This window comes from Prionailurus viverrinus, chromosome C1 (assembly GCF_022837055.1).
Source record: "Prionailurus viverrinus isolate Anna chromosome C1, UM_Priviv_1.0, whole genome shotgun sequence".
NCBI lineage: Eukaryota > Metazoa > Chordata > Mammalia > Carnivora > Felidae > Prionailurus > Prionailurus viverrinus.
The window spans coordinates 2,493,038-2,510,800 of record NC_062568.1 but is presented as its reverse complement, the minus strand read 5'-3'; the positions used below and the strand labels follow the sequence as shown (position 1 = coordinate 2,510,800).

The window sequence follows — 17,763 nt, the reverse complement described above, 5'->3', positions numbered from 1 at the left end:
AGCTCAGAGCCTGGAACCTACTTCAGATTCTCTCTCTCTCTCTCTCTCTCTCTCTCTCTCTCTCTCTCTGCCCCTCCCCCGCTGATGTTTTCCCTCTCTCTCTCTCTCTCTCTCTCTCTCTCTCCCTCTCTCTCTCTCTGTCTCTCAAAAAATATAAATAAACATTTTTAAAAAAGAGCATAAGATACGTACATGGTACAAGACTAGGTAAAGAGTTCTTAGACGAGACACAAAAAGCATAGCCTATGTAAGAAAAGATTGATGGGGCTCCTGGGTGGCCCAGTTGGTTGAGTGTCCGACTTCGTTCCGCTCAGGTCATGATATCCCGGTTGACGAGTTCGAACCCCGTGTTGGGCTCTGTGCTGACAGCTCAGAGCATGGAGCCTGCTTCAGATTCTGTCGCTCTCTCTCTCTGCCCCTCCCCCACTGATGCTCTGTCTCTCTCTGGCTCAAAAATAAATATAACCCTTAAAAAAATTTTTTTTTAAAGAAAAGATTGATAAACTGGTTCTCATCAAAATTAAAACCTTTTTGTCTGTGAAAGACTCTGTTGAAAGCTAGCCTGGGAGAAATGTTTGCAAACCACATATTCCACAAAGGATTGTATCTACAATACATAAAGAACCCTTAAAGCTCAATAATATAAAAGCAGTCCAGTTAGAAAATGAGCACATGACATGTACTTGGAGAGGACATACAGAAGGCAAATGAGCACGTAAAAAAGGTGTTTAACATGATTAGCCGTTAGACAATGCAGATTAAGGGGCGCCTGAATGGCTCAGTCGGTTGAGCGTCCGACTTCAGCTCATGTCATGATCTCACAGTCCCTGAGTGCGAGCCCCACATCGGGCTCTGTGCTGACAGCTCGGAGCCTAGAGCCTGCTTAGGATTCTGTGTCTCCTCTGCCCCTCCCCTACTCATGCTCTCTCTGTATCTCAAAAACAAATAAAAACATTCAAAAGAAAAAGAAAATGCAGATTAAGTCCACAATGAAACCTCAGTCCACACCTGTCAGAATGGCTGAAGTAAAAGGAAAAAGCAAAGTTGGTGAAAAGCCGCGAGCAATACCAAATGCTAGTGGGGATGTGGAGAAAGCAGATCATTCACACCCTGCTGGTGGAAACGTAAAATGGCACAGCTACTCTGCAAATACTTTGACAGCTTCTTTAAAAAACTAAACACAACCACCATACAACGTGGTAATTGCATTCCCGGGCATTTATCCCAGAGAAATAAAAACTCACGGTTCACACAAAAACTTGCACACGCATTTTCATAGCAGCGTCATTTATTCATAACAGCCCCAAACTGGAAACCACCGAGCTATCTTTCCACAGGTGCATGGTTAAACCAATGTGGTACATCCATATCATGGAATGATACTCAGCAGTAAAGAGGAATGAACTATTGATCTTGCTACAGCTTGCCTGAATCTTCAGGAAATTGTGATCAGAGAAAAAAGCCAATCTCAAATGTTACATCTGTTTGATTCTGTTGTGTAACATTTTAGAAAAGATACATTTTGGAACTGGAGAATAGATTTGTCTTGCAGGGACTGAGGGGGGCACAGTAGGGGGGGAATTAGGTAGGGATGATTGTTATTAAAAGACAGGGATCCTTGGGATGATGGAAGCATTGTCTCTTGTTTGAGGTGGTGCTTACATGCACCTCCACACGCGATAAAATTGTGTGGAACATAACGAGCACAGGTGAGAATGGGGGCTCTAGGTAAGATCGGTGTGTTGTGTCAATGTCAATACCCTGGTTTTGATGCTGTATTATAGTTTTGTAAGATTTTGCCACTAGAAATGGGGTAAAAGGTAGATAGCATCTTTATTATTTCTTACCACTGTATGAATCGACAATTATCTCAAAAGGCTTAAATTAAAAAAAAAAAAAAGTAGGCACCAGGTGAACACAGCTGAGAAAGTAATTTATTTTGCGTGAGGAAGCTGTAAAGCCAGGTAACTTTTTTAACTTGGCCTTGAGGGATGAATAGGATTTCCTTAGGCTTTCGTCTTACTATTGGAAAAAAAGAAAAAAAAAAAGAAAGGAAAAAGAAAAAGCTAACACTGTTTCTGACATTCTCGAGAAGACCTCTCAGTAGGAAGATAATAAGCCTGTAAGGAAGGCCCTTGAACTGTGTCACTATCCACCCTTAAGCCAAAGTGAAATTTAGGAAAATCTGAGATTATGAAATAGAGGGCAAGAACAAAATGCTTGGATGGGGAAAGACGAGTAAAATTTGGGTACCAGAAGACCATGTCCAGGGGCCAGAAAGAGAAGCAGGCCTGGCGCTCAGGAATGAGGTCTGGGGTGCAGAGACCTGTTTCAGTGCATAAAAGTCGTAGTCAGAGCCACCCAAGAGAGTGGATATACCTGGTGAGCACGCGTCTGAACGGGAAAGGGGACTGTCCAGCGGCACTTAAAGGACGGAAGCTTCGTAGGAAGAGGTGGGGTTGGGGGTGCAGGAAGGAGGATATTTGAAGAGTTAAAAGAAAAGGCAAAGGCCAGGCTGGTGACAGGTTCCAAGCAAGGGTGAGTCGCCCTGTGCTCTGCTGCACTGCTGCCAGCTGGGGCAAAGCAGGGGACAGAAGTCATTGCGTTTGGCCATCAGATTATTTTCTCTTGGGTATCTCATGCGTTGTGCAGTGAGTGGTGGGAGCCCGAGAAGACTGCGGCCAGCCGAGGAGAGGAAGTGGGGTGAAGAAGTGAGGACACAAAGTATACATATCTCTTTTAAGGAGTTTGCGGCACACGGGAGGTGAGAGGGAGCTTGACCGAAGCTCGGGAACCAAAGAAGTCTTTGAGATTGAGGAGAATTTGAGCTTGCTGGCAGGCAGTGGGGAAGGAGCCAGTGGAGGACATACACATTTTTGGACTCCTCTTCGGAAATTGCCTTCAGAGCCTAAGGCACATTTTCAACAATGGCAAATCTTCATCTTTTGAGAGTGGATTTGATTTTTGGAAACAGCCAAGTCGGTTTAAAGCCAAGAGTGGTAAATCAAGGGGGTGATCAAGCTGGATAACGCAACTTCAAAAAAAAAAAAAAAAATTAAGTATAATTATAAAGTAGTAAAACTGATTTTCTTGTGAAGCTCAGGAATTGGCTTAGAAAGTAGTTAAGGAATTCCAAAAACCTTTCCAGCAGTTGTGGCGTGATGTGAGTAAGTGTATGGAGTCCCTTTGTGACTTTCACAGGACACCGATGTGTGCACGGAAGTCCTGTTATGTATGTGAAGAAATTGGTCTTGCAGCATCATGTTTACTCTCAGTGAAAGTAAAGTTTCCCATAATCTTTTTCGCCTGAGAGGTGACTTGGTGGAATTACACCAAAGTTTGTATATGGGAGAATCAAGAGTTTCAAATTGTGATTGTTTAAACAGTTCTCCTGTGGTCTTACAGATGTAATTAGAATTCCTAGGATAGGAGTGTTCCCACAAGCATAATAATGCTTTAAATGTGTGTTCAATTACCCTTTTCTATAGTCATATTTAATCGTCTCTTTTTGAAACAGAGTTACTTTGAAAGTACGAAATCACTAGCACAATCTCGACTGTCAGGCAGACCTGAGACAGTGCTGGGCACATGGTAGGTAGTCACCACGTGTCCCTCTCCTGTCTTCTCTGCCTTGGGGCTTGATATACACCAGAAGACCCACCGAAAGAAGGATCAGTTTCCCTCGGAGTAGATCGTCTCCATTAATGTTTAGCCAAAAATATCCGGGATGAGGAAAATTAACATGTGTAAAAGTTTGAAGTTTTCATTTAGCTTTGTTGTGTAATGTGGCAAATATCCATATACCAACACATACAATTTGTTGGATGTTTCTTTTATACCTTTGTGTATGTGTTATCTCATTTAATTATTGTATACTTATGTATTACTTTATTTAATTATTGAAACAAGCCCGCGAAATAATTATCCCTGTTTTGCCGATGAAGAAACTGGGGCTCACGGAAGTGTAATCACTTGCCTCGAGGTCACGTGGCTGAGGGGCTGAGCTCCGACTTGAATTCAGGTCCATAGCCTAGAAGCTCTTACCCTTACCCTTCATCCTCCTGTGCCTGCCTCTTAAACCCACGCTCTTGATAGACATTAAACAAGAAAGTCAACCCCAAATATCACATCACTCAAGAACACTGCACCCTTTCCCTCCCCTGTATTGAGAAAAAAGAAGTTAGAGCCTTCTTCACATCCCTACTGGCCAAAAAAATGTGACAGTGTTGTACTTAGTGTAATTTCAATGACAAAGGGAGTCTTTTTTTTTTCTAGTTGATTTGTTTTTGAAGTAGAAACTTAGTATTAATATTCTGCCATGCCCTCTCTCTGCCTCCCCACACCTGAGGACACTCACAGCGCCCCCAGGAGTGGGCAGTATGGAAGCACCGACTGTAAGGGCCTGTCATGGCTTGTTAGCAAGAAAGCATTGGAGAAAGCCATGACAAGTTAGCCATTCTAGGAAACTTTCCACAGCTGTTGCACTAATTAAGACCTTTTTGGTCCCAAATAGCAGAAACCACGGAGCTCGCTTAAGCAGAAAGGGGAATTTGTTTTAAGGATCCTGTGGTGACTCCCAGAATCCAAGGGCAGGGAACCAGGGACCGAATGAAGTAAGGCAGGAAACCCAGAAAGCCTCCTTCATTCCTCTCCGTCTCTCCTGCTTCTACACATCTGCTTCCTCCTTCCCCTCCCTCAGACTAACCTCTTTTGCTTCCTGCTCCTCAGTGGATGGCTGCTACCTGACAATTACCAGTCCCCCTGAGGGAGCTGATTTCTCTCTCCCCCTTCTCTCCTCACACACCTTCCTCCTGATCTCCCTCTCCCTTTCTCTGTCCCAATTCCACATTCTAGGGTGGGATCAGTTTGCCCCCGTTTGAGTTACATGCTGGCTTGGGAGAGGGGGAGCAGGACAGATAACAACCTACCACAGCTGTGTTCCCTCCTAATTTATGTGTGGTGTCACTCATTTTGCTCTCCCAGGAGTTTGAAAAGTTTCAATAACCTCGATATCACAGGGGTGAAATACAGGAGCATATATTTAGAGACAAATTTGGCTTGAATCGTCACATACTCTGCCACTTTACTAGGGATGTATTTTTGGACGAATTACATAACTCCTCTGAGCCTTACTTTCCTTTACAAGTTGAAAGGGACATACAGGCAACTAACTTTCTCGTAAAGTACAGGGTCTAGCCTACTTTATGCTTTATAAAATAGTGCCTCTTCTTTCTTTCTGACAAGGATTAAGGCACGATGCCTTACCAAAAAGATGTTGGAGTCATTATGTAGATTAGAATTTTCAGCCTACCTTCTGCCCTCAAATTCTGTTCTTCCTTACCCAATTTTCCTGTCTTCTTGTCTACCCTTGCTATCAGCATATTCATAACCCAAAGGACTTTGATTCTAAACCTAGAAAATTCTCTGGGGCCATCTTCCTAGGCCATGGCCGGAGGTACCAAGGCATCACCTGAAGTGTATCTACTCACAGATATGTTGGTGTTTCTGATAAAGGGACTAGAGGGTGAAAACCATTTATGGCTCTGCCTCAGCCTCAGCCTATTTTCCAGGAGTTTGGAGTTGAAAGAGCCCAATTAAAGATTCAATTCAGTAAATATTTATTGTCGCTACCATTTGCAAGGCCCTGAAATAGATACTGTTGGATTTGAAAAGTACATAATTGAAACCGTCCTTTCCTTCAAAGAGAATGGTCTGGAAGAAGAGATGATGAGTCTACATAAATCGTTAATTCGGGATGTTAGCAGAACTGGTTAACTAAGGGCCCATGTTTATGAAGTTAAATCATCTTAAATGAGAATGGAAAAGTTTGAAGCCAGTTCGTGGAGGATATTGAATGCCAAGCTGAGGAGTGTCACGTCAGCATGGCTGGAAGCCAGTGAAGGTTTTTGAGAAAGGAGCGAAGAACTTCACCCTGATAGCCAGATGCTAATGGATCTGAAAGGCCGAAGAGGAGAAGAGACCGGAGTCCAGTTGGGGAGAGCTGCTTCAGTAGGAAAAGAGGTTGGGATGATGAATCGAGGGCCAGTCCCAGGCTTGGTAGGGACCCGGTGGTGGGGATTGGGCTGAGACCGAGGGAGTGCCCCGGGAGGCTTGAACCCTGGTAGTGCAGGTAGAGGTGCAGACTGTGGACGGGGACTCCCCCTCTCCCATCCACGGGCCGGGATTAGAGAAGTAGCACTTTGCACTCCATGCTCCACTCCATTCTGCTGCCGGAGAGCACTTGCCGCGACAGGAGGACAGGAGTGCTGCCTCGACAGCTCCACTTGCCCTGCCCCCCTCAAAACCTTGTGAGTTTGGGGTTTTTTTTTTTTAATTTTTAAAATTTAATTTAGTTATTTTATTTTTGAGAAAGGAAAACTAGACAAATTTAAGCATCTAATTTGGAAATTCCCTGGAGCAAACAGTAATTATGAACACATTTTTGCCTCAAAATCTAAGTATTTAATATTAAAATCAGCCAGGAAGTCATTATCAGACTGCCTTTTTTTTTTTTTTTTTTTTTTTAAACTGTAGAATCGGCTCTGTGAACAATGAAACAGAATTTTGGCCCAAAATGAATATTTAAAAGACATACAAGACCAGACTTGGCTTTTCCCCACTCATGAGAAGAAAGAATTCCTGCATTTTTGCTGTTAAAAGTTACAAAGTTCTGCTCACGTTGGCCAAAGTAATAACAGAATCCCTGGTCATCCTAAAATATAGCTAAAATTTATTTTGGCATTTTTGTTTGATATATTCATGCTGTTATTTTCAGAAATGCTTGTATATATCTCTTAAATAAGTCTTTCACCTCACTAAACAGAGACTCTAGTAAAGGTTCTCAGTATTTTACCCAACTGTGCGAGGTCTATTCGGGCCCATTCATGGTGCTTTAGTCTTCCTCTTAATAAAAAGCAATCATTTGGGGAATACATTTTCCAGGCAGTTCCCCTGCCTCCCAGGGAAAATATTTTGGCCTCCCAGTGACCATAGGATTCAAAGACTTGACAGGGAAGCCCTAGAATTCTTGAAGAGCTCGGCCTCTGAAAGATTCATTGTTGTGGAATCTCCCTTTGAAAGAGACCACTTTATCTTGCTCCTAAACATCTATAGGACAGACATAGCCCTCTCTGAAAGGAAATTCTGGGTAGTGTAGAAGAACAAACGTATGTAGGTAATCCAGTATGGGTAGTGTGTAATTTGAAGAATGATAGTTCCATTTTTATGGTTACCATAACAATCATACAGTTGTGCAAAAAATGTGTATAGCTTTTATAGAAGGGAGCTGGCACCATTGTAATGATTCTTCTCATATCAGAACAACTGTTTTCAGATCTGAAAAATAGGGGTGGCTTAACCCTTCCCCAGTTAGCTCAGCATGTTCCCTGAGAAGGCTCTTTGGAGCTCCAGGACTGTTGAAAATGTATTCACCACTTACATTTGCATTTTAGCCTGATAAATGGATTGAGAATTAAGGATGATGATCCTTTCAACAGCAGGTTCTGAATTCCTAACTTGGGAATTCAAAGGATGAGAAAAAAAAAAATACTGTTCCTCAAATAGAGATGTAGGAGAGATGTCTAGACATAGTTAATTCCTTGACTTTGTAACTATTCTTAATTCTGTCCACTAGAATTTAAATCCGTTAAAGACTCGCCTTTACCCCATTGTGTTTGTCTCTGATAAAGTCATATTAAAATTTGGTTACAATTTCCATTTTATTTTTACATGTTAACTATGTCACTTCTGGAAATTGCAAAACAAATTTAAAAGTATAGTATATTTGAGTGAAAATACATCTATGCATATTCTTTCTTTGGCTATTTTTTCCTATTTTTGTACACCCTTTCCAAAAAAAAGTACTTGGGACGCGGCTTCTTCTGACATACTAAGGATTATCTACTTTGAATAAACTTGCTATCAGAACTCAGTATGTGACTTTTAGGTTAAGGATTAAAAAAAAAAAAAAAAAAAAGTCACATTTGGATTTGGTACCTAAAAATGAAGTCATTGTAACTTAGTCAACCATAGAGGAAATTTTCCTGAAAGAAATTTGGGGTATATATTACTTCCGCCAAAATGCTTCTGAGGTGTTTAAATCTTAAGATAAAGTTTGGAACTAAGGGTGACTAGAAGAGATGTCAATTTCAATTGAAATGAAGCTTCTCAGTCTACTTCACTTCCTTTAACACTTTCTCTTGAATTCCTGTCCCATTAAATCAAAACTCTGCAGTTCCATGACCTTTGGCAAGTAGCTTAATCTCTCTGAGCCACAGTTTCTCCACGTACAAAATGAGAACAAAAATAATATCCACCATTATTATAATTCTGTCCTCTCAAAAGGTGCTTTCTAGAAGATAGAGATAAAAGTGTTTTTAGTGAGAGCCGGATATCCCATTATATTGAAGCCCTCTAATGTGTTGATATCTGTGAAGATTTTGTACATTGTATCAAATTCTTTATGCTTAAATTTTTAACACTCTTTATCTAGAGCCTTCAAGATTTGATCTCTCTGTGAGAGCATTTCCTGGAAGTTCATTACTATTTCATTTTGTCTGATTTCAAAACTTAATTTATATTAGTCTGTATTCTCATAGCCTGTTTTTAACCCCAGTCGGATTTTTAAAATCTGGACTGTAGGACATTCTGCTAGCAGAGATAAAAGGAAAAAGAAAGCTGTTCCGAGAGAGAGCTTTGGATAGAGACACTTTCTGGGCCCAGTGGACTCAGCTGCTCTCATTGCTCCATTAGGCATGCAGAACCGCATTCCGAACCTCTGTAGACCTAGGCTGGAGACTTCTTGGAAGGAAGGTGAAGGAATGCAGAGGCCAAGCCGTCTCTGCTCTACATATAAAGTTTCTGGGTTGAGTTGTGCCCAGTTGTTCAGTGCCCTCAGGTCAACTAACTTGGTGGATTCTGGGCCTTTGCACAAACTGTTTTGTCCGAGTCTTTCTTCCCTGCTGTAACCCATGGTTCGCTTCCTCACCTCCTTCGGGTCATCTTTAAACGTCATCATCTCATTGGTGCCGAGCCTGGCTGTCCTAATTATAATCAGCCCTTCCAACCTGTCCCCCCTACTCTGTCCTAATTTTTGTTTCTTTCTTCTTTTTTTTTTTTTTTTTCCTGCACAGCACTTAATGACAGTACTTTTTATTTTCTGTCTCCTCCCCCACTAGAATATAAGTGGGTAGGCATCGTTATTCTTAACTGTGACCCAAACACCTAAAACAGTCAGTAGATGCCCGGTAAATATTGAATGAAGGAATTTTGGCCTTCTTTCTCTTGACCTCTGCTACTTTCTTTCTATTGACGTTCCACTGGTTCTTACAACTTGGTTTTCTTCTTGACACAAAATAAGTGAAAATTATTATGAAAATAACTGCATTTTCACACAATTATAAACCATTTAGAACAAGAAAGAGATGGGCCTATTTCTTGGGAAAAGTTATGTTTGAAGGGCTGCGTGGTGAAAGAGGGAGCCAGCTAATTCTTTGTGGCTACAAGTAGCTGAACTATGGAGTTTTTCAGAATTAGATGTCAATTCAGCATGGGAAAGTACTTTCTGATAGAGCTCTCTAAATTGAATGGTCAGCCTAATGAGGAAATAAACTTTACTGCCTCCATATCCTAGATTTTCAAGATGTGAGTTGATCTCTTTGATTGATTTTTGGTTTAGAGTCACGTGAGGGATAAAATTTGGACTAAGGTGACCTCTAAGGAACTTCCAGTTGTGAGGATTCTCTGATTCTGGTCTCTGAACCGATATGGAATAATTTCCAGGATTTATTGTGAAGTGCAAGAAAGCAGGCTGCAAAAGAGTTCATAGTATTCAGCTGTTTGTATAAGAACAAAGAGAAAATAAGGAAAAATAATATCAGAAAGGAAAGCAGAAACATCGAAAGGATAGACCAGGATATGGTGAAAATAGTTATCGCCAGGGGATACATGGAGAAAAGGTAGAAGGTAGAGAGGAGAGTAAGGCTTTTGTGAGTACACTTGATCTTTGAACCATTTAAATGTTCAACAATAAAGTGAAATGAAATCCAAAAAGAGATACAAACAAAACCTCTAAAATTGACATAAGACAAAGACAAGTGGTTCTAAATGTGTATTAAATGCATAGCATCACCACATACAGAGAAAAGAATTCAAATAACTTGTGGCCCTGTACTTTTGAGCACTCTGTACTTTGAGTGGCTGTATTCTAAGGATAAAACTCCAAATAAATCCTAATAGACTCTTTGCGCTAGTGGCATTTGGATTATAATTCGGTAACTGTTTTGAATATTGAGGTCATTGGGAGCAAAGGTTCTCACCGGGAGAATGAAGGTATAAATGTGGAATGAGAGAAGATGAGGAAGAATGCTGTATATTAGACATCAGTTGGAGTGTCAATATGAACTCATGATTTTTAAACAGTATGTTGGGTTCAACCCCATGAAGTTGCCAATTTCTAGGCCACAAATAGTCAGATATCAGCAGTTTCTCTGATTTAACTCAGTATTTTCTAGTTCTGCTCATTAAAAGGGCCTAGAAGCCGTGAGACCCCAGTAATAATGAACACAGCAGTCTAGTACCCTCTATTGGTTTCTGAGTATCATTCACTCCCTGCCACAAGGAATTAGGGCTCCTAAGGGAATTGGGTGATTATTAGTCTGGGACGGGAATGTATAAGGTACGCCTAAAACATGCTGTGCCAGAAAGCAGAGAAGCACTCAAAGGTTTATTGGTTTATTTTTTTTATTTGTTAATATTTATATATTTTGGGGAGAGCACAAGTACGGGAGGGGCAATGAGAGGGAGACAGAGGATCCGAAGTGGGCTCTGCACTGACAGGCTGACAACCGTGAGCCCAACGTGGGGCTCGAACTCACAAACCATGAGATCATGACCTGAGCTTGAAGTTGGATGCTCAACGACTGAGCCACCCAGGTGCCCCAAAGCACTCAAAGATTTATTGTGGAGACATACCACAAGGACATGGGAGATCTTCTGAAAGAGCTCCCACTAACCTAATTTGGGACAATTTGAGTATCAGAAAGAATAGTAATGGTAGTAGATAATAATACATTGAACTTCAAAAAAAAAATCAGCGAATCTATAATAATGCTCAAAATAAAAACAAACTTTGGGGTGCTCACTTAGGCAGCACAATATGCTAAAATTGGAACAATACAGAGAAGATTAGCATGACCCCTGCACGAGGATGAATGCAAATTCATGAAAAACAAACTTCGGGGGCACAGCAGGAAAAGTTCTTGGCAGAAGAGAGGCAACTAATAAATGTATTTATAGTATATGAAAAGCACCATTTTATAACTTGAAGAGTTACATTGATTCGGGCAGAAATTACCAGTGGATGCTAAAATCATTGCTTGAAAGGTTCTGTGAGAACAGGATATCCACATTATCTAGAAGCCTTATTCCACAGATTATTTGTTAAATACCAAGTAAAAGGTAACCTTAGGGTAGAAAGATCTGGCTATTAGCACCTTAACCAAGTAATCAAATATCACAGCCTCACGGTTTGTGCCTTCTGAAGGAATGCTGGATGGAGTGCACACTATCACCTGTGCAGTATTCAAGCTAGAATGTTCAGCCTGAGTCTCATCGAGACTTAAATCTTAACTTTCTGTTTGGGGTCGGGGGGAGGCGCCTGGGTGGCTCAGTCGGTTAAGCGTCCGACTTCAGCTCAGGTCATGATCTCACACTCTGTGAGATTAAGCCCTACGTTAGGCTCTGTGCTGACAGCTCACAGCCTGGAGCCTGCTGCGGATTCCGTGTCTCCCTCCCTCTCTGCCCCTCCTCTGCTTGCGCTCACTCGCTCGCTCGCTCTCAAAAATAAATAAAAACATTAACTTTCTGTTTAGGAAATTCAGAGAAGATTAATTTTGCCACATTTTATTTCTTTCTGTCCCTTCCTTTCTTCACCTTCCGTGAAGAAGCAAGCTGCTAAATCCAGAACATAAGACATTCTATAAGACGTCTGGCTGGGACTCTTCAAAAAAAGCAATGTTACATTAAAAAAAAGGATGGACTGTTTTACATTAAACAGACCAAAGAGACACAACCACCAAATACTAGGTATAAACTTTGATTAGATCCTAGATCAGGAGGAAAACAAAGAGCTAAAGAAACTTTTGGGGGACGGTTGAAGACATTTAAATATGATCTGTAAATCAGATGTAGGGAATGATTAGTCTTGTCTGTGGTAAAGATGTTGTGGTTCTGTAGAAGAATGCCCTTATTCTTACAAAATGCATGGTAAAGTGTGGAGGGGTAATCATCTCTGCAACATAAGTTTAAATAGTTCAGATGGAAAAAAAATCTAGAGGTATGAAGGTGGGGGTGGAGAGAGGAGAAAGTACAGCAAAGATGACAAAGTGTTGACATTTGATGAATCTTGATGAGAAGTATATGGGTGTTCATTTTACCATTCTTTCAGCTCTCCTGAAAGTTTAACATGCTTCAAAATGGAAACTGAAGGGAAGAAAGTTAATTTTAGCACATTCTTTGAGTCGAATCCATGGCTTCCCTGGCCCACGCCATAATCCCTGGCTCCCACGGTTCCGGCCGGCCTTGTCCCATGGCCTCTGCTCCAGAGTGTCGGTTGTCGAAGTATAAAAAGAGGCACAGAATGATGAGAGGTTCCGTGGATAAGGGAGTGTAACAGGGAAGACTGTCTCAGTTGGTTCCGATCCAGCCTCGTCCTATCTCTGTCCTTTAGAAAGTAACTTAATAACTACATTCCCTTGGTCTGGAATTTTGCTAGAGCTTGAGGTAGATCCTCTGTGGACTGTAGATTAAAAAGCCATGGTTACGTAAAAAGAGCCTGCCCAGGCCATCGCCTCATTTCTTCCTGCTCACTCTGTGGCCTCAAATATGTCACTTCGTCACTAATGGGGCAGAGAGGGACAGATGGACCAAGGTCTCTTTCTGCTTTAAATAGACCTTAGTCTTTTCCTGTTCTGAAAAATCTGGGATTTGTGTCAGACTTTTCAGCATCTGTTGTGGCAGTAGGGCTGAGTGAAAGAGTGTTAGCATTTCCACAGCTGCCTTCAGAAAAAAATAAAAGGTCCGGGCCTGCTACACCAAGGGGCACAGACCTAGGTTTGGACAATGCTCTGGGTCGGCCCATCCTGAGGAGAGCCAGATTGGAATGGAAGATCATGAACTCAGCATCTGACGTGACTGGACCACCCAGCACCCATCTATCTGGCTGGGCTCTCTACATGGCACTCCGTGGGTGAACGCCCCAGCTATGTCGTTATGTTTCCTCCTATAGTTGACATGAGATTTGCTGGTTTCTGTATAGACTCTTGGTACCATCTCATCTAAGAAAGTGTTTGTGTAGAACTTTTATTCTTTAACTTCGTAAGATTATTTCTCAAAATTTTCCCGTTCCTTTTCACCCATTCGCCATCATCGACCCAGATCCTTCTCAGCCGAATCGCTTCCTAGCAAGGAGGCACACAGAGTCACGGCAGAGGAGGGCCTCTATAAATGCTGTGAGTCTGGAGATGGTCCCTCAACCGCAGTTTGTAAAACACTGTTTTATGAGAAAAGAAGATGGGATGAAGACCGAAAAGGACACCCTCGGAAACAATAACACTGTGGTGTGACCACAGGTTTGCATGCCAGGAGGTCATGAGTTCTAATCCTAAATGTATTTCCCAAGATGCAGTGGCAAAGTTGAACGGAAAAGTGCTAAAGAGAGCCCTTTGGTCATTTTTTCATTCACTTATCCATCAACTATTAGTCGTATTTGTGTGCCTTCAGTGTGCTGGAGGAGATAGAGAGACAGACCCGTGCCAGAGCCAGACCTCGAGCAGCTCCCAGCCTTGTCACAGTGAGACAAGGCGACGCAGGGTCGGAGGAAGACCTGTCCCTAAGGACCCACCGGCATGCTGGGGACAATGGCCAGTGCCGTTGGAGAGGGGCAGATTGCAGGCGTGGGCGGCACCGCGGAGGAGAAGCACTGTCCACTCTGTGGAGCCACAGAGGTTGCCTGGAAAAAAGATGGCTTCATAGCCAGTCCTTTCAAAGCTAGGTATAGGCCTTGGACGCTGGAGGTTGGCTGGGTGAATGTCCCATTTAGGAACAGCACAGTGTTTCAGAGACCAGAGGGTATAGAGGAAAGTTTGGCACGTAAGGTCCATGTCGGGACTGTGCAAACTGACTGGAAAAATACAGGTTGGGGCCTGATCCTGAAAGGCTTTGAATTCTAAGCTGAATTTCTCTTTTACTCAGGAAGGAGTCGATAAAGGTTCTTGACCAGACACATGCTTTGAGGTGATTAATCTAGCAACACCCATGACCTTAGGGAGAGCAGTTTCTGTGGCGTGGTAAGGGCCATGGCCCAAATCCAGCGAGGTGAATAGTGACTGCCTGGTGATAGAATGTTGCCGTGGAGACTAGACAGCTGCCCCCAGCCCCAGGGAGGTAGAGGTGCTGGTGCCTTGAGGAGGAAGGCGACGCAGGGTCGGAGGAAGAGTGTGTGAGTGACAGAGGAACAGAAATTCTTTCTATGGTTTTGTGATTTCCTGGGATTCTTGGCAAGGTCTTAAGGGATTAAAGAAGGCGTTTAGTTACTTTTCATGTGTTCTTTTCCTGGACCAGTGGCTTTGAGGAGGACAATCTTAGAAGTTTTCTGTCACTTGAAAAAGTTCTACTAAGCCCTTCAGTCACGTGCCTTCAGAAATTCTGGTTACATAACGTTGCTCTGAATTGGAATTCTGCAGCCTCATGAACTGGAGTCTCACTCTTTCCCTCCCCCACCTGGCACTCTATTTCCTGTGGGTCAGGGTTAGCTTCTTTCTAACCATTGTTGCGGAACTCTTTAAATATTTGGTCTCACAGGTTCTAAAAGCTGGCAGACCAGGCTGCTCCCTGCAGGTTGTGAGACCAAAGCCTTCCAGAAGAGGAGCCAGTAAAATCCCAAGCATGTTAACAGAGTGTAACAGCTGCACAGGGCACCACCCCCGTGGGGCTGGGCTCCCAAGTGCTGAGGCCAGCAGCTCCCAGCCGCTGTGGCCCACAACCAGAAGGAACCCTCACGCACCGCATCATGGCCGATTCGTAATTGTGGCGATGACAACAGATTAAATCACTGGCTCTCGGCGCTGGGGTTTGTCAGGGTCACTCACTGTTCCCTTGCTTCTCCCAACTTTCCACAGTGAGAGAGCAAGTTTGGAGACCCCTGCTACAGTACAAATACTTGTTGGGAGCTCGCCAGGTTTTACTGTGTCTAGAAGTTCGTTCTCTTAGTAGCCCGTATCGAAGGTCTTTCCTTCCACCATCCCCTTCAACGTGATCCTGAAAGGTCGTAACCCCTCGGTCTGCCTACGTACGTACTTACACCCTGCTTTTTTAAAAGAAGTGATTTAAGGTACCTAACAGGTACACATATAATGTAGTTAATTTTTTTTAGTTCGGATACAAGGCAAAAGGAATATATAAGTGGGATAATTAGTTGCAGCCAGGAGAAAGCTTAGTTCACAAAGCTCAGACTATAAATAAGATCCTTTTGAGGCAAGTCACCATAGTTTCCTGGGTCTCCTAGCAGCCCAAGCAAAGAGGGAAACTTAAAAGGATAAAATTCACGTCTGTAAAATACAAACAAACCATTAGCTCAGGAGGGGAGGAGTGGGTCCTTGCCGCATATAAACTTCCCCCAAAAGCACTCATAAAAGGGGCCACATGTTCGGACGGACAAGGCCCTCATCAGCTTCCCTGCAGTGAGTAGCATGGCCATTTTGTTGACTTCTTGCCATGGCCCTTGGGGTAGGCCTGGTGACAAGGCTCCATCTGGGGCAAGGACTCCCCTGGAGGCCTGTGCGGCGTGCAGTTCATCACTTCTCAGAGGGTAGTCTCCTGAGGAAGATGTCAGATCTGGGAGATGATCTCCCACCAAAAAAAGAAAAAAAAAATCCCAGACCACATAGACGTGACAAGAACTATGTGACAGCGGCACATTGAATGCTCTAAGAAGTCCCACAATTAAGAAATTGGCCCAGCATTCCCCAAACTGATTTAATCATCAGGCCTTTAAACAGACCAAAAAAAAAAAAAAAAACCGTAGTTGGCACACTGGGGAACATTGATCCAAAACAGGGGTCAGCAAACTTCCTGTTAAGAGCCAGGTAGTGATGTTGAATATACAGTCTCTGACATAACTACTCAGCTCTGCCATTGTATCCAAAAAGCGTGGCTATGTTCCAGTAGAGCTTCACTTATGGATACTGAAATTTGAACTTCATACAATTTTCCCATGTCATGAAATAATATTCTTTTGGGGTTCCCCCCGCCCCCGAACCATTTAAAAATGCACAAACCATTCTTATCTCACAGATCATTCAAAAACCAGGTGGCAGGCTCTTTTTGGTCTGTGGCTATAGTTTGCTGTCCCATGATCAAGGATAATGTTAGGGTGGTATGTCTTTCCAGCAAGCCTTCCTGACCACTGTTCCTCAGAGTTGTTTTAACTTAGACTTTTATGTTTCTGGTTTAGGAGAAGATTAAAAAAAATAATAAAACAGCAGTAGAGAGTTGGTTTGAGTGTTTACAGGCTATTCTAAGATTTCTCTCAGAAACAGTTAGTGGGTCCTCTTAAACAAGACATTTACAAATTACAGTTGAAGCCCTAAAATTTTACTCTGTCGTATATGCCTGCATCAGTTTGACCCTGAAATGTTTTAGGGGGCATTATTCATTCATTCACTGAAATAAAAGTCAAAACACTGTGAGACATTTAATTTTAAGAAAACATAACTTCCTTTTCAGCAATCGAAGTAAACCAGTAAACTGTGGCCCCCACAAAGCTAACAGTGTTCTTTTTGATTTCTGACTAGAGGGACATTCTTTCAGCTTCTTATGATGTCATTAAGGAAGGAGGATCAAAAGATTCCCGCCTCCAAGTCTGACATCTTACTTTCAGTTCCGCAAGTATTTATTGAGTACTCAGTGTCTATATAAAGCATTTCGCTAACTTTTATGGGGGATACAAAAGGAACAGCAAACAGACAGTTTCTTCTTTACCTTGTGATGCAAGTTCAAGATCCTTGCCAATTTAGAGCCCATTACTTTGGTGTCAGGATTAATTTCACCTCCCTGTCTCTTCTTGTTAGCAAGTATGCATCCATTCAACAAACACTTGTGAGTTACAGCCTCTGTATAGCCCTGGAACATGGCCTTCAGGGAGCTTACTTTCCAGAGGATAGCTGGTGTTTCTCTTTTGATCTGGCACTGTGCCATAAGTCCATCTTTTATATGGTGGAACAGAAATTATTTCTTTGTATCCTGAGACCTCCACATTTATATCCCACCACACCCCCCGCCCCCCCCCCCCCCCCGCCCCGCCGCGGTGTGCACTTCTTGAACTATTTAGTGAGAAGAGTAGATGTCCCGATAAGCCACTCTTCCTGGGACTGTGCTCTCAATGCTCTAGTTCCTTCTACCTGAGTGGCACTCACCTCTCCCCACCCTCTTCTCTTAGTTACCAGTGAGTTCATGGTTTTACCTGATGCATAATTTTTAAGTTATTGACTGTATTTTGCAATACGGGTCTACAGGATTGCTAAACATCTTTATAAGCAGTATTATATATGCATTTTTTTGATTGGAGATTACAGTGCTGATTTTTTCTATTTATAAAAATAATAGTTGCTGTGAAAATTTTGAAAAATATGGACAAGTATACAGGGGAAATAATGAGTAATTCTAGCACCTGCTCATCAACTTTATTAATAAGGCATATTCTTTCCT

At 42.5% G+C, this 17,763-nt stretch overlaps 1 protein-coding gene and 1 non-coding gene across 10 annotated transcripts in view; both read left to right on the top strand.

Annotated features, from left to right (window-relative positions):
* Positions 1-17,763, top strand: part of DIS3L2 (DIS3 like 3'-5' exoribonuclease 2) — a 350,479-nt gene that overhangs the window by 191,549 nt on the left and 141,167 nt on the right. The window lies entirely within an intron of this gene.
* On the top strand, positions 11,134-11,235 carry LOC125174182 (U6 spliceosomal RNA). Its single transcript, XR_007155310.1, has one exon. It is a non-coding gene; the product is annotated as a U6 spliceosomal RNA (small nuclear RNA).